The sequence below is a fragment of the Balearica regulorum genome, chromosome 3 (assembly GCF_011004875.1).
Source record: "Balearica regulorum gibbericeps isolate bBalReg1 chromosome 3, bBalReg1.pri, whole genome shotgun sequence".
NCBI classification, from domain to species: Eukaryota; Metazoa; Chordata; class Aves; order Gruiformes; family Gruidae; genus Balearica; species Balearica regulorum.
Window position 1 is genome coordinate 69,893,345 of NC_046186.1, and position 9,592 is coordinate 69,902,936.

Genomic DNA, 9,592 nt, shown 5'->3' on the forward strand with positions numbered 1-9,592 from the left:
TATCTGTCATCAGATATTAGTGGATAATGTGAGTGTCCTCTCACCATAAATATCTTGCTATTTTAAACTATTGATTTGAACTTTTGTTGGTGGTATAGAAAAGTGTGAGTAGAGTACCTTTATGGAGCATCAGAGACTTTGATTTTTACAAGGGAAGGGCTGTTTTTGTCCCAACATGCTATTAGAACAATCTAATATCTCCTTTTTAAAGGATTTGCTCATTCCATCTAATATTTGTGTGGCAGAGGGGGTGAGGCATCATTACCAGACATTTCCAGTTATCTTAGGAAATAGATTTGTGCCCTGAAGGCTGGAAGCCATTCACTTGTTTAGAAAAAGAGTTCACTTGTAATCCCAGAACAGTATTTAAGGATGTATAGGTATGGTTATAATCAATGTTCACTTTATGTGCCATTCTTTAACATGAAGGTGGATATATATTTCTTAACTCTCCACTCCTACAAATGCCACAAACTTGTGAAGCTTATTTCTAGCATTAAGAATATAAAAAAGGGGGAAAGAAGGGAGAGGAAAAGAAAAGAAGATCTACCTGTGGAGAGACATATGATGTATACAGCACGTGACTTCCTTTGTATAATCCTCTAGATAGAAGATCAACTCCTTTGCCTCCCTCTGAAATCTCTCCCTGGAAGAATACTGTAAAAGAAGTCAGGAGTCTATGTTCCAGGTTGAAATTAGGGGCACCGAAAATAAGTGACCCATTGTGATATAAGTAATTTATGTCCCAAACAACTCCACAAATGGAGAGCACAAGCTGCCTTCTCAGTCTGGCTATAATGCTACTTTCATTTAGAATATCTTCTCCTTATGCCCAAGCAAGGTTTGGATGTATTTTAGAAGTCCAGGAGCTAAAAGGCAATTCAGTTTTAAATTGCCTGATAGTGCAAATTTCAATAATTTAAATGAATCTTTTTCTGTCTCCGTCTAAAATTACTTGTCCCTGTGTAAATTCCTCAAGCCCATGCACAATCTCTTTCTGAGACATATAGAGTAGAAATTAATTCTCTCAGAGAAGTTTACGGTTTTTAAAATTTACTTTCATTTCAGTTATATTTGAAACCTGACATTTTAAAATTTGTCAAGAAACGATTTCCAGAAGAAATAATTTCACATAAATTTTTACTTTCCAAACATTTTTTGGGTGTGTCTATAATTTACTTTTATTAGTCTTATCTGCTCTAATTGTAATTTTAAAACAAATAGTTGCAATCAAAATAAATTTTCACCACAGTCAGGGCACTCTGTGGAATGTTTTAGCATTCCCAGAACTTCCAGTTCAGATACCAAGATCTTTTGCCTCTTTCTGTCATTCTGTCTCTATGAAGTTCACTGTGTTTCTTCTGTGCATGGAATGGTCTTCTAACTCCGCATCATTGTATTACTCAGTGTTGGACTCACTGTTGTTTCTCCCATTATATTCGAAGGATTAGAATTACATTAATCAACCAAATAAACAAACTCTTCAAGTTTCTGACCTTCTCCAGAGCAGGTCCCAGAGCATTCCTTCTCCTCTGGCTTTTAGATAATTAGTACCTTCTCTGTGTCCCAAGGCAGCAGAATATTTAAGTGTGCATTAACAGTGTGCATTTTATCTGCCTAAAAGCTTTGTGAAATGTGCGCTGCTGAGCTTGAATTAGAGGGCTCAGTCCTCACAGAGTCTTTCTCAGTGCCCACTGCAGACAGGGTGAAGTTCAATTCCTTGAACAGAGGCATCCATTGCCATTAAAGATATCCTATATTGTGTTCCCCCGGCCTCCTGTTGTGTCTTTAGGAAGTCTTGTGTCCTTGCAGCCACGTGGTGTTCTCAAATAGTACAAGAATCCTGTCCTTATGGTTTATTTCAAGTGAATCATACCAGCACTTTCACTGAATTCAGTGTTAAGCAGATGCTGAAGTTCATGTATCACTCACTAACATGTTTCTGCAGAACTCAGACCTTTGAAGGATCAAGGCTGTGGTTACTTGCAAAAGCCAGAATACCATTTATGGTTCATAAATCCACATCCAGGGTAAGAATCTAAAGATGTTAACCTGAATCCTGACTCTGATAGTGATCAACAGCAGCTGCTATTGGGAGCAGAATAGTATAGCAGTACTTCCTTGGATTTTCTTCTGGTTTCCACAGGTTTTCACTTGGGGACTTCCTGAGACAGGGAGGATATCTTTGCATTTGCAAAGACATGAGCTATTTTTTTCTTGGAATTCATCCAATCCCCTTTGAGCCTATGTAACCTTTTCCCATTTGTGGCATTCAATCCATTATGTGAGAAATATGTCCTTCTGCTCATTTTGAACTAGGTACCTGCTAGTTTCTACTGAGATGTTCCAAAAAGATTGTGGGGAATTGGTCTCTAGTCACTGTTGCAATGCCAGTTATGAATGCTTAGATTTCTTATTCCTCAACCATCCTTCCCCCCACCCCCCTTTTTTTCCCCTAGGTGGAAGAGTTTTTATTATAAATATGGTAATAATGAGCTATAATCCAGGAGGAACTGTCAGTGAGCCTTTCCTGGCTCCCATTCATAACCTTGTATTTTTTTCATAGACAATTAAGTATGGCACGTGGTAATGCTATTTTCTACTGTCTGAGAACAGCCTACAACTATCTTTATCCTTACATATTCATCAGAAATCCACTGTCAGCTGTAGATAACAGAATTGAATTGCAGGCATTTTGTATTTAGCCCTCTCTTGTCTAAAAGACATTAACACCCATCTGTACTTAATGTAATGTTTCCAAATGTCAGTGTCTCTTTTTCTACCAATGCATCATGACTGCCAGTAGGCAATACAATTAAGGATGGAGTTCAATGATTTCTAAAGATATAATACTATAATGTTAGGTATGCAGACATTTTCTGAAACAATTCATATTTCTTCTTGTATGATATTCTGCCTTTTTTTTGGCCACTGTTTGCCATCCAGTACATATGCATTCTTAACAGTGACTTGCTGACCTCTAACTGGTTTTCTGATTAATCTGATGTCATGCCATTGTCAAATCTGAACTTAAATAGTTGTCATTGGAACAATGCCAGCATTTGACTTTTCTGTTTTGGCTCTGGTTTGCACAGGACTAACAGTATCTTTTGTCAAATCTGTAGCAGCTGGAAAAAGCTTTTTCCAGTAGTGCAGGGCAGCACTACAGGACATTCTTCTTGTCAGAATGAAACAGGGAAGAATCTTTCCTTATTCACTGACTCGATGCCAGTTACGAATTTATGAACTTCTGTGTATAACTGGGCAGCGCTACAGATGCAAAGATTATGTATTTACTTGCATGGTTTTGGCCTTAAATGTGCTCAGTCTAGCCCGTAGAAGCTGGAAGAAGCTCATGCTCTTCAGACTAACTCCCAGGTCTCTGGCTGGACCGCTGCCATGCGAGGTCTGCAGGATAGAGGAGTTTCCTAAGTGTTGGCATGCAAACAAGCACCCTGACCATACAGTTTGCCTCAGCATACTTTACACATACATCTAGTACTATCTTTGTAAATAGTTCCTGAAGTGGAAATACATTTCTCCTGTTCATAATTTATGCAGTCAGAAAAGTAGTTATGTTTGTTTGCTAAAGCTGCACCTACTCCTTGCTCAACATTGCCTTTTCCCACATCAAAGCTGAATGAATTTGTGAGGCATGTCCTCATCTGCTGTTCCATTAAGAAAACTAATGGGACAAGGCATGCAAAGCCAGAGAGCCTTGGGGCTATAAAAATTATTTTTGGCAAAGAAAACAATGTGCAAAAACAGAAAAGAAAGCTCTACTTGTTTTTAGGAAAAAAATGAATGCTTCCTTTTTTCCTTTTTTCTTTGCCCCTGCCTCACAGCTTGAGGAAAACTGGCTTAGGACTGATAGTCTTACCTCGTTTGGTTTCTCCCAGGAAGAGAGTGCTGTGTACTGCATAAGCAAAAACCCAGTGATGGATTAATTTTTGGTGTTATTTGAATTGCTCCCATGTTTAGAGGAAAAAATTGAATTTGTAGACATGCTTTATGAATGTTAAGAAAGCTGTGACCTTAGTATATGAACTCCTGATTTGCAATTCAGCCAGAGTGGTATCCATGCATTCACCTCTTGTTTAAATAACGTGCTTTGGGTTAATTAAAGTCAGGGCTGGATCTAAAAATAAACAAAATTTGCAGTTTCTTCAGGTAGCTGTATTAATTATTTATTTAAAGCAATTCTTTTAGTAGGCTTAACTGTAGCACTTACTGCCAGATAATATGGGAAATAATACATGTCAACCACTAGGGACAGAATAAGATATAAGTAGCAGTGTAGTATATGTGAATAACTGTTTTAAGTTACTTATGTCAGTATAGCTTTAGTTATGTTGAAAATTAGATGACTGGAAAACTGACATGAGAAAAAGAGGTGAGTTAGAGATTTCCACCAGCAGAAAAGTCAGTAGAACTAGCTTGATCTTAAAGGATGAAGTGGGCATATATTTTATCTCATTTTGCTAAAATGGTCTCCAGTCATTTTATATATATTAAGATGATTTCATATTAGTGATTAACATAATAAAAGGATAGTCCTTTGCCAAGGTGGTGCTCCTCTGGCACTGAAGTCATATACATGCTGAGTGTCCCACATGCTCTGGAAACCTGCTTGAAACTTTCCTCTAATCTTAAGCAAAATTTTCTACCTTAATGAGTTAGCTTTGCATGACTGGCTTCTGACTTTTGATAGTTAATTTTTCCTCTAACATTTATTTTTGCTTTCAGTTGGTATCCACATAACTGCCAATGATATGCATTTTAAATACTGTTCAATGCATCGTCAAGTAGCTAGAAACAACTGTAGCAAAGCTTTGAAGACTGTAATTACGTTAGCCCTTCTTTCTCCCAAATCCAATAGCTACAGACTGTGTTATCACTCAGTGCCTGAAATTTTTCCAGGTAAGCTTCTAGCTTTTAGAGGGAAGGAACATTTTTGGAATTCACCTCTATCACTCAATCACTTTAGTAGCCTGAATAATCAGAATAATTGATATAAAATAATTTTTTGCACTTAGTATGGTGAGATCTTGTTCAGCTTTCCCTGATCTGTGGGCTTGAGCCAAACAGGGTGGAAAGGTTAAGGAAGGAGGTTTGTTTTCATTCCAAAGATGCTATTTCATATTTGATGGATTTGGTTTTTATTGTAATAGCTGAGCTCTTTTTTAAGTACAAAACCTATGAGTAGCTTAGTAGTCAAAGTGTAAACCTGATCTTTGAGTCATACTCTGGAGCTGAGGCAATATAATGGGCCATTGCCCTGCCCGATGCTATTGTGTCACAGGCAAGACAGGACTGCTCACTGCCTGGGACAATTCCCTGGCCCTGTGGTAGACTGTCTTCCTTGGGGACAGCTAACCATTGCCTAGGGAGATCAGGGGATCTTCAGCACTGGAGAGTTTTAAAAAAGCTGGAGAGTGGCCCACCTGTCATTCATCAACAACTAATCCTGATTAGGGAGGCATGGATTGGATGACCTTCCATTTTTAGGGTAATTTTTAGTTTAATAATTTTTTGCTCTATTCAGTCATTTTGAGCTGTGTTTTCCATAATTTCTAGTTTAATTTTGTTTAAAATCAGAGGTAAAAGTAGAGTGTCTTGACAGCTTTTTTCTCAGATTCTTAATTATCACATGGGATGCCTAAAGGTTTTGTTATGTGAAGTCAAAAGTACACAGTTAAGAGAAGAATGAGAAGGAAAAAAAAAAGAAAGACTCAATAGGTAGACTTTTGCTGCTGACATCCCAGTCCTTCCAAAGATTTCAGTCCAAGGTTCGTTTGAGAACATGACAGACCTTGTTCTGGTATCAGGGGAAGGAATTGCCACACGGGCAAAAATTTGAAAAGAGTTAAACTGAACATTGTGACACCTGAAATCTGCTCACTGGTACATGAAAGACAAGCACCGATAGCATGCCCCACACTTTATGAATTTTTAAACAATATATGTCATATGTCTAACAGTGTTTAAACAAACATAAGAAATGAATCAATAAGTAGGCCCAGTTTTACATTTCTTCTGTGCAAGTAATCCACTCTGAGGTCAAAGTGCTCTCTGCTGACTAACTAAACTGTGTCTAGATATTGACCACTAATAGATTATCTGAGGGCTAGTTAGGAATACAATCAGCTTTCTGTGGACTTCAATTTTTGTCATGTTTTGGAAAAATAATTGTAAAGGGAGAATGAGATGCTGAATTTTGGTTAGGTGCAGAGAAAGGTGATGTTTGTGACAAGCAGAAAGTCACATGTTCAACATTTACAGTTTGTTTAATGTAGCATAAATTAAAGAACAAAAGAAGGTTATTTTATGATTAATTTCTGTAAAACATTTATACATTCAATTTTCTTTGGTGGTTGTGAGGTATTAAAGATGGGAAAAGGAAGACTTCCGAACCACTATAGCTGGTTGCTGTGCATGTCTGAGAGATAATATTGTATAGAGGTGTCATGGTTTAACCTCAGCCAGCGGCTAAGCACCACCCAGCCGCTTGCTTACTCACCCCTGGTGGGATGGGGGAGAGAATAAGAAGAGTAAAAGTGAGAAAACTCATGGGTTGAGATAAAGACAGTTTAATAAGTAAAGCAAAAGCTGTGCATGCAAGCAAAGCAAAATAAGGAATTCATTCACCACTTCCCATTGCCAGGCAGTTCAGCCATCTCCAGGAAAGCAGGGCTCTGTCACACGTAACGGTGACTTGGGAAGACAAATGCCACCACTCCGAACATCCCCCTCTTCCTTCTTCTTCCCCCAGCTTTATATGCTGAGCATGATGTCATATGGTATGGAATATCCTGTTGGTCAGTTGGGGTCAGCTGTCCTGGCTGTGTCCCCTCCCAGCCTCTTGTGCACCCCCAGCCCGCTTGCTGGTGGGGTGGGTGAGAAGCAGCAAAGGCCTTGGCTCTGTGTGAGCACTGCTCAGCAGTAACGAAAGCATCCCTGTGTTATCAGCACTGTTTCCAGCACAAATCCAAAACACAGCCCCATACTAGCTACTATGAAGAAAATTAACTCTATCCCAATCAAACCCCGCACAGGAGGTATATGCATTATAGAAATGCTAGGTTATGCCAAGATCTGTGAAAGGAATGCAGGCATCTGAATTAGGACTTCATGTTGGACTTTGGCACTGACTTAAAGTTCATTTCAGCTATCCCCGCAGACAGCTACCTGAGAATAATAAATAAAACAACTAGCATCCAGTTGCCACCCCTGAGCTGCTAGCAGCTTTTCTCTAAGTTAAGACACTGTATCAGACAGTGTGACATTTTACCACAAAATAAATTAAGTCTATATGAGATGTCATTGAAAGTGCTCCTCCATCAGTCTAGATTGAGGGGTTTGATCTTGTGGGCAATTTCAGAGCACGTGACCCAGGTTGCAGGCAACATTGCAGTGACCATTGCTTTCTTTCCAAGCAGGTGTCTCCTTGCTAAGGAAGAACTCCTTGGTTACAACATGTATGCAGATTTATGCATCTCCTGCCATCACTTTCCATTTCCCCCTGAAAAAAAGGAATCCATATTTTCCTTCTCCAAGAATTGTGCTTTTTTTTCTGTTACAGTTCTGGCATTGCTCATAAAAGAATTGAGGGTAGTTGTGAAAGAAAGTAAAAAAAGAAGAGGTCTGATCTTTAGCTATACATTTAGGCTGTTCACCGGGGAAATAAATAGCTTGGGGCTCCTCTTTCAATAAGCACTTGGATATTTATGTCAAGCAGCCATTGGTTAGAATATACAAATGGTCTGTAAACCAGGGATGGGAACCCAGACTCCTCACTTTAATCTGAATGGTCAAACTACTAAGCTACCAAGTCACATTCTTGCTAATATTCTACCTTGGCTGCCAATTAATTGTTAATATTCTTTTCCTAGAGGTTACATTCACTAAGCAATTTACAAACAATAGTAAATCAGATAAAAAGGCAAGAGCCGCTTTCCACAATAATAACAGAACTTACAATAAAAAAGACCCAGACTTGCCAATGCTATCTGGATAAGATCACTTTCAAAGTGAGAACTTACACCATACAATGAGGTTTTTTATTGAGGTGCTATGAGAGGAACATAATTACTACCCAAGTAACTGTAGATAAGCTGATACCCATGATACATTAAAGTGAACCAGAACTTTAGCCTCTCTGAAATAATACAGTATTATATGCAGTATTGTACTGTAGTCCATGAAAAACGTATTTGCTAACCTTACTCTATATTAACTGTATGTGAACTGTAGAAAGTATATTAATACTGTTGGAACTGATGAAATGCTTTCTCTTAACTTTTGGTCTCAAAACGTCACAGAAGTCTTCATTTAAGACACTGTACCAACTTAAGGTAAGCAATAGTTGCTGCCTATTAAAGCCCATTGGCAAATAGACTGATTAAGATCTGAGAAGAGTAAGAAATGAATGCACAGGGAAGCAGATTTACTCCACAGAATTGTAAGGTTGGAAGGAATGTTGGGAACATAGTTACTTCATCCCCAGCCCTAAGACAGAACTAAATATGCAAAATACACTTCTGACAAATGTTTGTCTGTCCTTTTCTAAAATCTCCAGTGCTGGGATGCCTTGCCTGAGGTCACGTGGAAGGTCCACAATTGAGCAGAGGGTAGATGTAGGTATTTCTAATATTGCAGTCTTCAAACAGATCCACTGTCTTATTTCTCCAGAAGAAGAGGGTTGTATTTTAAATAGCTCTACAGAATAGAACAGGTGAAATTCTCCATAATCAACCAATTTGTACTACAGCTGTAAATAACTGAAAGCAAAGAGAAAACCTAGATATAGAGTAAGATTAATTGCAACCTTCTCTAGGTTCAGAGAGGATTAAATGAATCACTCCCACTGATATATCTTATGGAACTACATTTCAGGTATGGAAAAATGGTGCGTGAGAAGTGGAAGCCTACTGAAATTTACTGAAGATACAGAGCTGGGCTCAGCACAAAATAAAAAAAAAAGCAGAATATCATACAGAGGATTTTGGTTGACACGGAAGGTTCTTGTAGTAGAAATAAGGTACGATTTAATTATACTAAATGCAGTGTCATGAATTTAGAAACTAATAAAGTGGTTTTCTATGACAAGCTTGGAATTCATCAGTTGAAAAATATAGAAGAAAAGGACCCAGCTGTACTGCTTGGTCATGGGGTTACTATGAATTGAAAATGTCCTATATTAACAAAACCCAACCACTGTTCTGTAAACTTTCAGATAAAGTATTAGCAGTACGGATGGGAAATGTTCAGTCCTTTTAAAAGGCACTGTGGAATTGCTCTGGAATACTGTGTTCAAATCTCCTGCCCCCCATTCAGGAAAGACCTCACTAGTCCCTGCTGGGAGGGACTGCTAGGGTGAGTAGGAGGGGAAGAGAGGAAAGAGGTTGGCTTATTTAAACTGGGGAAATGCAAGCTGTGAGAGGGTATGATTGCTGTCTGAAAATGCACAGGGGGACAAACTGCTGAAGGGGAAATAACTAGGTTAAAGGGAATGGCTAGCAAAGCTAGTGGGTGTGAATGAACCATTAATTGGCTCAATACTGGGAGGAGGCTTCTGCTCCAAGCAACAAGG